The sequence below is a fragment of the Gigantopelta aegis genome, chromosome 13 (genome assembly GCF_016097555.1).
Source record: "Gigantopelta aegis isolate Gae_Host chromosome 13, Gae_host_genome, whole genome shotgun sequence".
Classification (NCBI taxonomy): Eukaryota; Metazoa; Mollusca; class Gastropoda; order Neomphalida; family Peltospiridae; genus Gigantopelta; species Gigantopelta aegis.
In genome coordinates this window covers 22,547,978-22,558,713 of record NC_054711.1, presented here as the reverse complement: position 1 = coordinate 22,558,713, position 10,736 = coordinate 22,547,978, and positions in this window count along the sequence as shown.

Genomic DNA, 10,736 nt, shown 5'->3' with positions numbered 1-10,736 from the left:
CAAAACGTGGAATGCCTTTAGTGGCGAAAAAAGCATAAAATAACCTCGGCGTAAAAACAGAAGGCCGCTCTTACAAGAATGACACACACGGTGTTTGGTTTGCTTGTTCGTGAAATCCTTCAAGTGACATTCAGTATATAATATGCACCTGGTTTGCGTCGTGCGACTTTTCAGTTAAAAGATAGTTTCGTACCCAACACTGTTCGTCCCTGGAGGTTGGACTATACCATTCAATATGGTAACAGGTCGTTTCGCCCCTGTTACTAGATCGCCCGCGTCGTTTCGACCCGGGTCCATTCGTACTTTTAACAGAGTTAAACCAGGAGCCCAGAGAGGTTTAATTAGCATTGCGAGTACAAAAGGTCTGATGCCTGGAATATGTAGGTGTGGGCTGTGGGACCCACAAACGGCCATTCTTAAGTGCCATTTCCTGTACCAATCCGAGGGGCCGCCCCTCAAAATACCCCAAATCTAAAGTTTAATTAGCATGGTTGAGTACACCAATCAAACCTACACCAAAATGTTCTATGTTGATGTACTAATTAAGATCCATCATTCTTAAGTGTCATCTCCTGTACTTAGTCCACTTAAGAACGCCCCTAATTACCACTAATTACAAGTTTAATTAGCATGGTTGAGTATATCAACGAAACTGATGCCAACATATTCTTTAGGGTATCCTGACTAAGGATCAGTGATTCTTAAGTGTCAACCCCTGTACCGAATCCACTTAAGTACGGGTCAAAGGTCAAAATCCACCCAATTTCAGGTTTAATTAGCATGACCAAGTACATCAACGAAACTAATGTTAAAATGTTCTCTGTTAATGTACTAATTAAGATCCACCATTCTTAAGTGTCAACTCCTGTACTTAGTCCACTTAAGAACGCCCGTAATTAGCACTAATTACAAGTTTAATTAGCATGGTTGAGTACATCAATGAAACTGATGCCAACATATTCTTTAGGGTATCCTGACTAAGGATCAGTGATTCTTAAGTGTCAATCCCTGTACCGAATCCACTTAAGAACGGGTCAAAGGTCAAAATCCACCCAATTTCAGGTTTAATTAGCACGATCGAGTACATCAACGAAACTAATGTTAAAATTTTCTCTGTTGATGTACTAATTAAGATCCACCATTCTTAAGTGTCAACTCCTGTACTTAGTCCACTTAAGAAAGCCCCTAATTAGCACTAATTAGAAGTTTAATTAGCATGATTGCGTACATCAATGAAACTGATGCCAAAATATTCCTTAGGGTACCCCGACTAAGAATCAATGATTCTTAAATATCAACCCCTATACTGAATTCACTTTAGGTCAAAGGTCACAATTTGCCCAATACAGGTTTATTAGCATTCACAGGTACATCAAAACATTAATATATTCTCTGTTGATATGATAAATAAGATCCATGATTCTTAATGTCAACTCCTGTAGTTAGCCCACTTTAAATGCAATGAGCGTGAAATGTAAATGTATGATTAATATAATTAAATAGTTTTCTATTTTATTGTAATATTATATGAATATGATACTATACTAAAACGCAAAAGAAACGCAGGTCCTGAAAATGCGAAAGAATTGCACTTTGTAAAGCAGTATCTTTGGTGGAATTGAACCTCAACTGTGTTAAAGGACATGGCACACACCCACACCGCAGTCCCACCTGCGTGTCAATTTCATTACCTGTGTGACGTCACGAATTCTCAAAACACGTTGTTTGCACGTGCTGGATCATCCGTATCATGAATCCAGTGCAAACACACTCATTGAAATGCTTATAAAGCCTACACACCTGGATTTAATCGCATAAATTCAATTTGAGTAGTGACAGACAACAGAATCACATTTTAAAAATGCCGCGACTGACGCAACTCCAGCGAGGGATGGCCATCGGGATGTTGCAAGCCGGACAGACCCGTACTGCTGTAGCCAGACAATTGGGATGTCATGTTTCGACAATCGCACGCCTTTCTCAACGTCACCAAATCACTGGATCTGTGAACGATCGACCACGCACCGGCCGCCCGAGGGTGACAACCGCAGCCCTAGACCGGTACATCCGGGTGACCCACCTTAGGAATCGGATGCTGTCAGCAGCTAACACCGCTCACCAGGTGCGTGGTCCACGTGGTCCAGTGTCCGCCGATACCGTCCGACGCCGTCTGAGGGCAGCAGGACTCCGTAACCGCCATCCTTATGTGGGACCAATATTGACCCCTCGGCACCGCCAACAACGTCAACAGTGGGCGCAACAACATCAAAGATGGCGACGTGGCCAGTGGCAACAAGTTCTGTTTACTGATGAGAGCCGTTACAATGTTTCCAACGCTGATGGCCGAATCCGAGTATGGCGACGTCGACATGAACGTTACTCCGACTGCTGCGTTCTGCAGGCCGACCGATGGGGCGGGGGTAGTGTGATGGTGTGGGGTGGGTTCTCATTCAACCACAGAACACAACTTCATGTGTTCAGACAACGCGTTAATGCCGCCGTGTACCAAAATGACGTCATCAACAATCACGTCGTTCCCTTCTTTGCCGCTCACCCACGTGTGCGCTTGCTGCAGCAAGACAATGCCAGGCCGCACACTGCCAGGGCAACACAGGCGTTGCTGGCTCAGCACAACATCCCAACGTTGCCGTGGCCAGCCTTATCACCGGACATGGCGCCTATCGAACACGTCTGGGATGAAATCGGACGTCGCCTTCAGGCTCGCGGACAACCTCAGAATATGCAGGCGCTGGAGGCAGCATTGGTCCATGAATGGAACTCACTCCCTCAGGCATTCTTTCAACGGCTTGTCAACTCAATGAGGAGACGTTGCACTGCCTGTTTGAATGCCCAGGGTGGTCACACGCGATACTGACTTTGACAATGCTACAGGTCGTCTCTTTCACATTTTTAACATGGACCCCCACCCTACTTTATGACATGAAACAATAGCCAAAAAGGAATTCAATCAAAAATTTCCAACACCAATGTGTGCCGAATTGGTGTAGCTCCAAAATAAATGTTGAAATCTTCATTTCGTTTTGTTTTTTTAATATTTTATATCCAATTTAATGAGAACCTGCGTTTCTTTTGCGTTTTAGTATATTTCCACATTTGAACAATGAAAGATTACGTTTACTTGATCTATTCATTGCCTTTAATTCTCAGTGCGAGTGTTATAGCAGTGATACTTTTTGCATGAACAAGAGTAACTGTTGTAATAGTTATACATACATTGATCCATTGTTTTCACCAGTAGCTAGTAAAAGTCTGAGTGTACTATTAATTGAACAGTGGAAAGCATGGTATATCAAACTTAAGATACAAGCTAGTTCACACGGTCCATAGGTGATGGTTCTGGGTGATGTAATGGCCACTCATTTGAATAATCAATTTTGGGGAAATCTGTACAAGCAGCAAGCCACACGATATACGTTCGATTCCACATCAAAACACATGAAATAAAAATGGGATTTCTCCAAAACCACAGCACGAATAAAGAATGTGAGTATATGATTATACTAAATGCAATCAAACTCCACGACTAGGTCAAAACGAAAAGGGCTTCCCTAAATCTAAACTAAGTTATTGATGACATCAAAATTCAACTGAAGGTTCATTACTCTGATTAGTCACCAGACAGAAAGAAAATTATTGATCAAAACAGAACTTCAATTCCAGTCTAGTTCCATTTCATTGCCTGCCTAAACAACTTTCACCTTCCTTAATCTTCATCCTCAGAAAGGACTGCCTCATCATCAGATGATACTGTCATGTCTTCCTCTTCAGTGTTCTCATCATCATCGATCTCGTTTTCATCTGGAATGAGGGTTTCTGGCAGTTGTGTCCCTTCATGCCATATCGGTTGATAATATCCTTTGTCAAGATCCCAACCATTTGATGCAGTTGGATGTTGTTGGATATCAGTGAGATCGGCATTCACCCACATTTGTGCAACAAAGGATGCACGTTTCATATGCATGTTTAGCTCTGCCTCACATGGTGGAATGGCACTTGCATTTATGCCCTTTAGCTTCTCCAACGGATTCTCTGACGTTGACTTTGGTCCATAACCCTTTTCAAATATCTTGTATCGAAAGGCATTGAGTGTTGTCTTGCTTGTATCCTTTGTTCCATAGATGCTAGCGGTAAATGTTTGCAGGTTATTTTGTGTAATATGACTGAGTTCTGCTTCAATCGCCATATCTTCAAATGCTTTTTGTACCTCTGTATTCTTTTCCAGCTTAGCAAATGGTCTCAACTTTCCCTTGCGAACAAATGATCCAGTGTAGTCACTGCCAGTGAATGCATGGAATCCTGGTAGTGCTGCACATATCTGAGGGCCAAGTCTCTGGTAAATAGTGGTTATATTGATATATCTGCGGTTATTTTTGGCAGCTGTACCAACATCTATCCACAGTGGCGAATTAAACTTTCTGCAGTGATACAACATGATGACTGCTATGTCAGTATCTGACGCACGGATGACTATGTCTCCTTTTACCCCAGTCTTGTGAGTCTCATCAACTGCTTTTGCATGAAGGCATATCTTAGTATCTACCTCCTCATGGTTATTTCTAAGGTCATCGACCACATCACACTTGAGAACTCCATCTACAACTTTGTAATGATAACATTCCCCGGGAATATCAAGGTAGAGCTGGCGGCTTCCAATTATCTGTGCATATTGTTGATCCTGCCACTCTCTTGCCAGGAACTGTGGCAGTTGGGTTTTGAATGATCTTGATTTCAAGGCATCACTGATGACTTTTGGTCTCCTTTGTTCAGGTCCTGTTATCAAAAACTCCCTGTTATCTGCTCCTCTTCTGCCTCGCTCCATATCTTTCAAAGATGGTTGTGGGTAGTTGTCAAAGACGAGGTGAACTTGAATGATAGACAATGCCATTGTTTGAATCAGAATGCTTCTTGCAAGTCCTCCGTAAGTTGACGGTAGACAGTGAGGTAATGTATGAACGAGAAATTGGCCATCTACAATGCATGCACGTGTGAATTCGGGGTGGTCTTTTCGTCTTTCACCTTTGATTCCAATAAATGGAAGAGAGCGCTTTTTTTCTGTTTTAGCCATTGTTCCATCTGTGCTGCACATTGATAATGGTACAGGTGTGAGTGGATATTCAAATATGAATGGCAAGTCCAAATTCCTTTTGGTTGCTAGTAACACAAGATCTCTTGTACCCTTAAGTTCAGCTATTCTGTGGTCTTTAACTCTTTGATTCTTCACACAATCATTTGTAAAGGTCTTTAGCTGTGCTTTTGTTATCTTCTCTTCAAATCTGTTGGGATCACTAATGCAGGACTGTAGGAATTCTCGGTGGCGTGACTGTCGATTTTGTGGAACGCTGAGCAGACTTTCCCGAATCTCGTCACTGGCAGCCTTCCCTGTGCTTATGTTGAACAGATATTTTAAGGATGCATCCGTTTCCACTTCCTTCTCGAAGGGATTGCGAGACTCCTCTATTTGTTTCCTGACTTTCTTCAAATCCCTTGTGTCACGATTTATTCGTGCAGGTCGAAGTTCTGCCACCACATCATTCTTCTCAATCAACCCTGCCATCTTTTGTACAATGCTAATAAAGGAAGCCCGAGTAGATTTCGTTATCATCCAACGAAGACGGGCGCAATAGTTGTTTGTTGCAGAAGTTATTCCAGTGAGGCGAGAAGCTGCATCTGCATTGACTGTCTGCTCTAAAGTCAGGTCGACAGGAATGCGGCTGAAGGGATGCTCTGTTCTGCGGACAGGGTCCAGGGTATGGTTCATCAATATTCAGCAGATCTAGCTGGAATTTGGTCAGCTAACGAGAATAGTTGAAGTGATTTGTAGCGAAGAAGAGGTCTATAATTGGAGTCAGGGTGTGGATGTAAAGGTTGATGTCATTTGTTCTGATAGCCCTCTCTAGGTTGTGGTAATGGTGAATATAATCGATGTATAGCATCCAGAACTGGGCAGTTGCTCCGTGTGCTCCAGATCGCATTTCAGCAGCATACTTGTTATAGGCTGCTGCTCCAGCAATGAATGTTTCTGATTCTGTGACTGACTCGAGTGCTGATTCGCCATGTTGTTCACTATTTACACATTCCTCTAGTTGATCTTTTCCTTCATATGTCTTCATGAATGCCATGAAATGGAGTATTTCAAATGCAAGTGCTAGGATTGGATGAAGCCTTTTGCAACGATTGAAATGTTTTCCAGCTAGGAAACCATTCAATGATCCTGGGGCTAGAACATCAGTATCAGTTAGTATGTCAGGTCCTCCTGAGTCGGAAATTATCTTTCCGACTGCTTTGAAAAAGGCCATTTCAATGTGAAAGGCACCTGGCATGATAAAAACATTATCAAATTTGGGCTTCTCTGTGGCTTGAATTTGCATCGCAGGTTTCACTGCATTCAAATCATAGGTGACTATTCCAAATTTCTGACCACATTCTTTGGCACATCTTTGGGTGGTGATTAGTGTCTCTTGCACTACATCAAGGCTAGTGATTGGTAGTCTCAAGTTGGTCATGTAACGGACCTTCTGTTTCGGCAGTTTGTCTTCATAGGAATTGGCATTGTAACCAACCCACATTGGAACGTTAGCCACTTCTAGCGCATGGTTCATCATCCACATGAAGTCTAGGTTTCTTGCTGTTACACTGACATCAGGGAAAGTGAAGACATCCGTGTTACCATAATTGAAAACTGACATTTTTGGTTTCTTACGATAGGGTTCTAAAGACATCTCTTTATGGTCAAGTGATCTTTTTCTCTTAAGCACCTGTTTCAATGACGTCTTGGCCACGGAAGTTTCAACTGACATGGTTTGTTCAAGTTCATCTGACATATTCTGATAAAGGATTCCCATCGTATCATGCAGAGTATCAGCACCAGATAATGTATTCGTCAACTCATCAAAGTTATCAAATGCAACACCCATTGGCTTATCTTTGACAGTTCCTTCAGGACATGCCAGTTGCCTTTCTTGAAGTTGCTCTGCTGTTTCTGTTTCGAGTTCTTCTAAGCAGTTGTAATTTATGCTATGTCCAAAACGATTAAGCACCTGAACAACTTTTTGCTGCCTGTTATAGACTTCATAGCAACACCCAGTGCTATTTGTTTTGCTGGCTTGACCTGATCTCTTCTGGCAATGAAGAGAGCATCGTCACAAGAAGACTTAATGCGGCGCATGACTTGATCAGTACACTTTGTGGGATCGTGTCCACTATACAAAATGGTGAAGAATGTGGTCAGCAAAGCAGGGGGTGATGCGTCCCCATCCTTCAGGTCAGTCAAAGTAGGATTCTCAGGCAAATCCTTCTTTGGTACAGAAAGTAGTTGCTTGCGAAGTAGCAGAGCTGCCTTAGTAACAATTTGCTCGTCATCAGAGGCATAATCAAATGCAATGCGTATCGCGTCATCGGCAGTTTCAGAATTGAATATAATTATACCTAATTTCTTTCCCAGCGGAGTTTGAAACTTTATTTTCTTTCCAAATTTTATAACCAAGTTACGCATTAGGCTTTGAGCACTTGTTAGGGGTGTTTCATTAGAAATTGTGCAAAAGTCCAAATACCTCGCATACACTGATGTAAGAAGTTCTGGTCTTTTGTTAATAATGGTGAACTGTTCAACATTCAAGAGGTGAATATTATCAATGGTTGATTTTGTTTCATTTTTAGGAATGTCAATGTCACATTTGGTTTGAACTCTCTTTGCTGACATTAAATAAGCACTTTTACACGAGTGATGGTATTGTGCTTCTTTGGCTACTAGATCGATACCACTGACTTTGGACAAAATTGTAGTGCCACCCAAAGTCAGAGCTGCTTCCTGGATGCTTTGACTGGCCTCAAGAGTCTCACAAGCACCAGCGACTTCGTGCATACCTTTTTTGCGTTGTTTTGTATTTCCACAAAACAAACATTGTGATGGAAATATTCCAGAAGTTGAGGGTTTTTCATCTGATAATGCAGAACGTAAATGCGGTGTCCTAGCATTAATGTCAGTATCACAAACAGCTCGGCTGAGTGTTTGATCGGATGTAACTGCCGTGAAGTTTTTATAGCAGCTAACATGGTACCCGTCGTTTTCCCCAAGAATGTCTGGTAGACCTTGAACTACATTGCAGTAGACAGAGTTTTCGAAATTTCGTTTATTCCGTCGGTTTACTGCGGCCTTTCGTACAGTTGCCCATTGTTGTTCACCAAATGGTATTATGACTTGAGGAAGCTTCTTTTGTGGGTTCTGATGAGTATGTATGATACAGCGTTTCTCTGCAATTGTCATAATATGTTGTGTAGTATCTGCCCTTGTGTGAGGTGACCAATCGGGGTCTTGAGGCTTTTCCATTTCCATTCAGACTTATAAGAGAATGAAGTACATGTCGGCCTTGTCTGAAATAAAATAATATTAATTTGGTATAGTGGACAGTAGCAGGCAAAACGTATATAATGGAGGAAGAAGGGCAACGTACATTAGTGACACACATATGTCAACAAAATAGGTTTGGCCAACTTAATTTTAAAACTAGAATGGCAAAGCCATTATGGTTCATATAGTAAGTGCTATATCGTGAATAAGGTAGTGGACAAAGGGTAAATCTTAACAGAAACAATAATTCCTTTTCATAACATTTCAATCTTCCATTTGAGATTGGAAGAAAACCCGCTGTCGCCACTCCATGGACTAAAGCAGCAAGGTATATGTGCATTTCCCCAATAAAAAGGACAGTACATACCACGGCCTTTTGTATACCAGTCGTGAGGCACGAATTGCGATTGTAATGATTATTGTAACAAATTATTTGATTGAATCACATTTGTTCAATGTCCATTATAAGTAATTATTTCATTTGAACCATTAAGTTGGTACACGACTGTGGTGTTTATATAATATTATAGTCTACAAATTCAGCCCCCCCCCCCCCCCCCCCCCCCCGCCACCCCCAGCAAAATGTCCTACACACGTGCCTGAGATTCTATTATGTAGTTGTGTAGCTTCTATATATGATTGAGGGCATGGCATGCATTGTGTTGTAAGCGCTGTCCAAATAATTTACGGTGCCGTGGTCCAGTCCCCCCCCCCCCCCCACACACACACACACATACACACACACACACACACAATATTCAGAACGCTGCGCCGGGGTGAAATACGTTTATTGTATGAGAATTATATAGAAAAATATACAAAACCATAATTTAGTGGGAAATATACCACCTAAGGGAATAAATTGATAATGCAGAATCTATACATTACAAATGCAATAAATATTCATTTCTAGTACATGATAATTTTTAAAAATAATAACAATAATGAATTAAACATACTTACATTAAATTTTGCTGTCTCTTCTTTCTTCACAATTCTTATAAATAACAGGGCACTGTTAAAATTGTGTTCAGCAAGGTATCATGTTTCAAATTTTTTTTCAACACCACCAGATAAAAAACAATGTCCCTTCAGTCAGATTTACAGGGCCGTACCCCCTCTGGAGGGGGGGGGGCGGTCGGGGGGGGCAAGGGGATCTCTTTTTTTTTTTTTTTACTATAAAAAATAGCATAGAAATATCAGGGTTTAATCTTTATAGTATGTCACAAATTATTTATAAAAATTAGTGCCCACCCCATACGATTTTGATCAGGATAGGGCCCTGATTTATCTGTATCAGTTACTGCTGATGTACTTCATTGTACTATTAATTAAACCTGATATTGGACAAATTGTGACCTTTGACCTTAAGTGCATTCAGTACAGGCATTGATATTTAAGAATCATTGATCCTTAGTCGGGGTACCCTAAGGAATATTTTGGCATCAGTTTCATTGATGTACGCAATCATGCTAATTAATCTTCTAATTAGCGCTAATTAGGGGCATTCTTAAGTGGACTAAGGACAGGAGTTAACACTTAAGAATGGTGGATCTTAATTAGTACATCAACAGAGAAAATGTTAACGTTAGTTTCGTTGCTGTACTCGATCGTGTTAATTAAACCTGTAATTGGATGGATTTTGACCTTTGACCCGTTCTTAAGTGGATTCGGTACAGGGGTTGACACTTAAGAATCACTGATCCTTAGTCAGGGTACCCTAAAGAATATATTGGCATCAGTTTCGTTGATGTACTCAACCATGCTAATTAAACTTGTAATTAGTGCTAATTAGGGGCGTTCTTAAGTGGACTTAGTACAGGAATTGACACTTAAGAATGGTGGATCTTAATTAGTACATCAACAGAGAAAATGTTAACGTTAGTTTCGTTGATGTACTCGATCGTGCTAATTAAACCTGAAATTGGGTGGATTTTGACCTTTGACCCGTTCTTAAGTGGATTCGGTACAGGGGTTGACACTTAAGAATCACTGATCCTTTGTCAGGGTGCCCTAAAGAATATTTTGTCATCAGTTTCGTTGATGTACTCAACCATGCTAATTAAACTTGTAATTAGTGCTAATTAGAGGCGTTCTTAAGTGGACTAAGTACAGGAGTTGACACTTAAGAATGGTGAATCTTAATTAGTACATCAACAGAGAACATTTTGGTGTAGGTTTGATTGGTGTACTCAACCATGCTAATTAAACTTTAGATTTGGGGTATTTTGAGGGGCGGCCCCTCGGATTGGTACAGGAGATGGCACTTAAGAATGGCCGTTTGGGGGTCCCACAGTCCACACCTACATATTCCAGGCCTCAGACCTTTTGTACTCGCAATGCTAATTAAACCTCTCTGGGCTCCCGG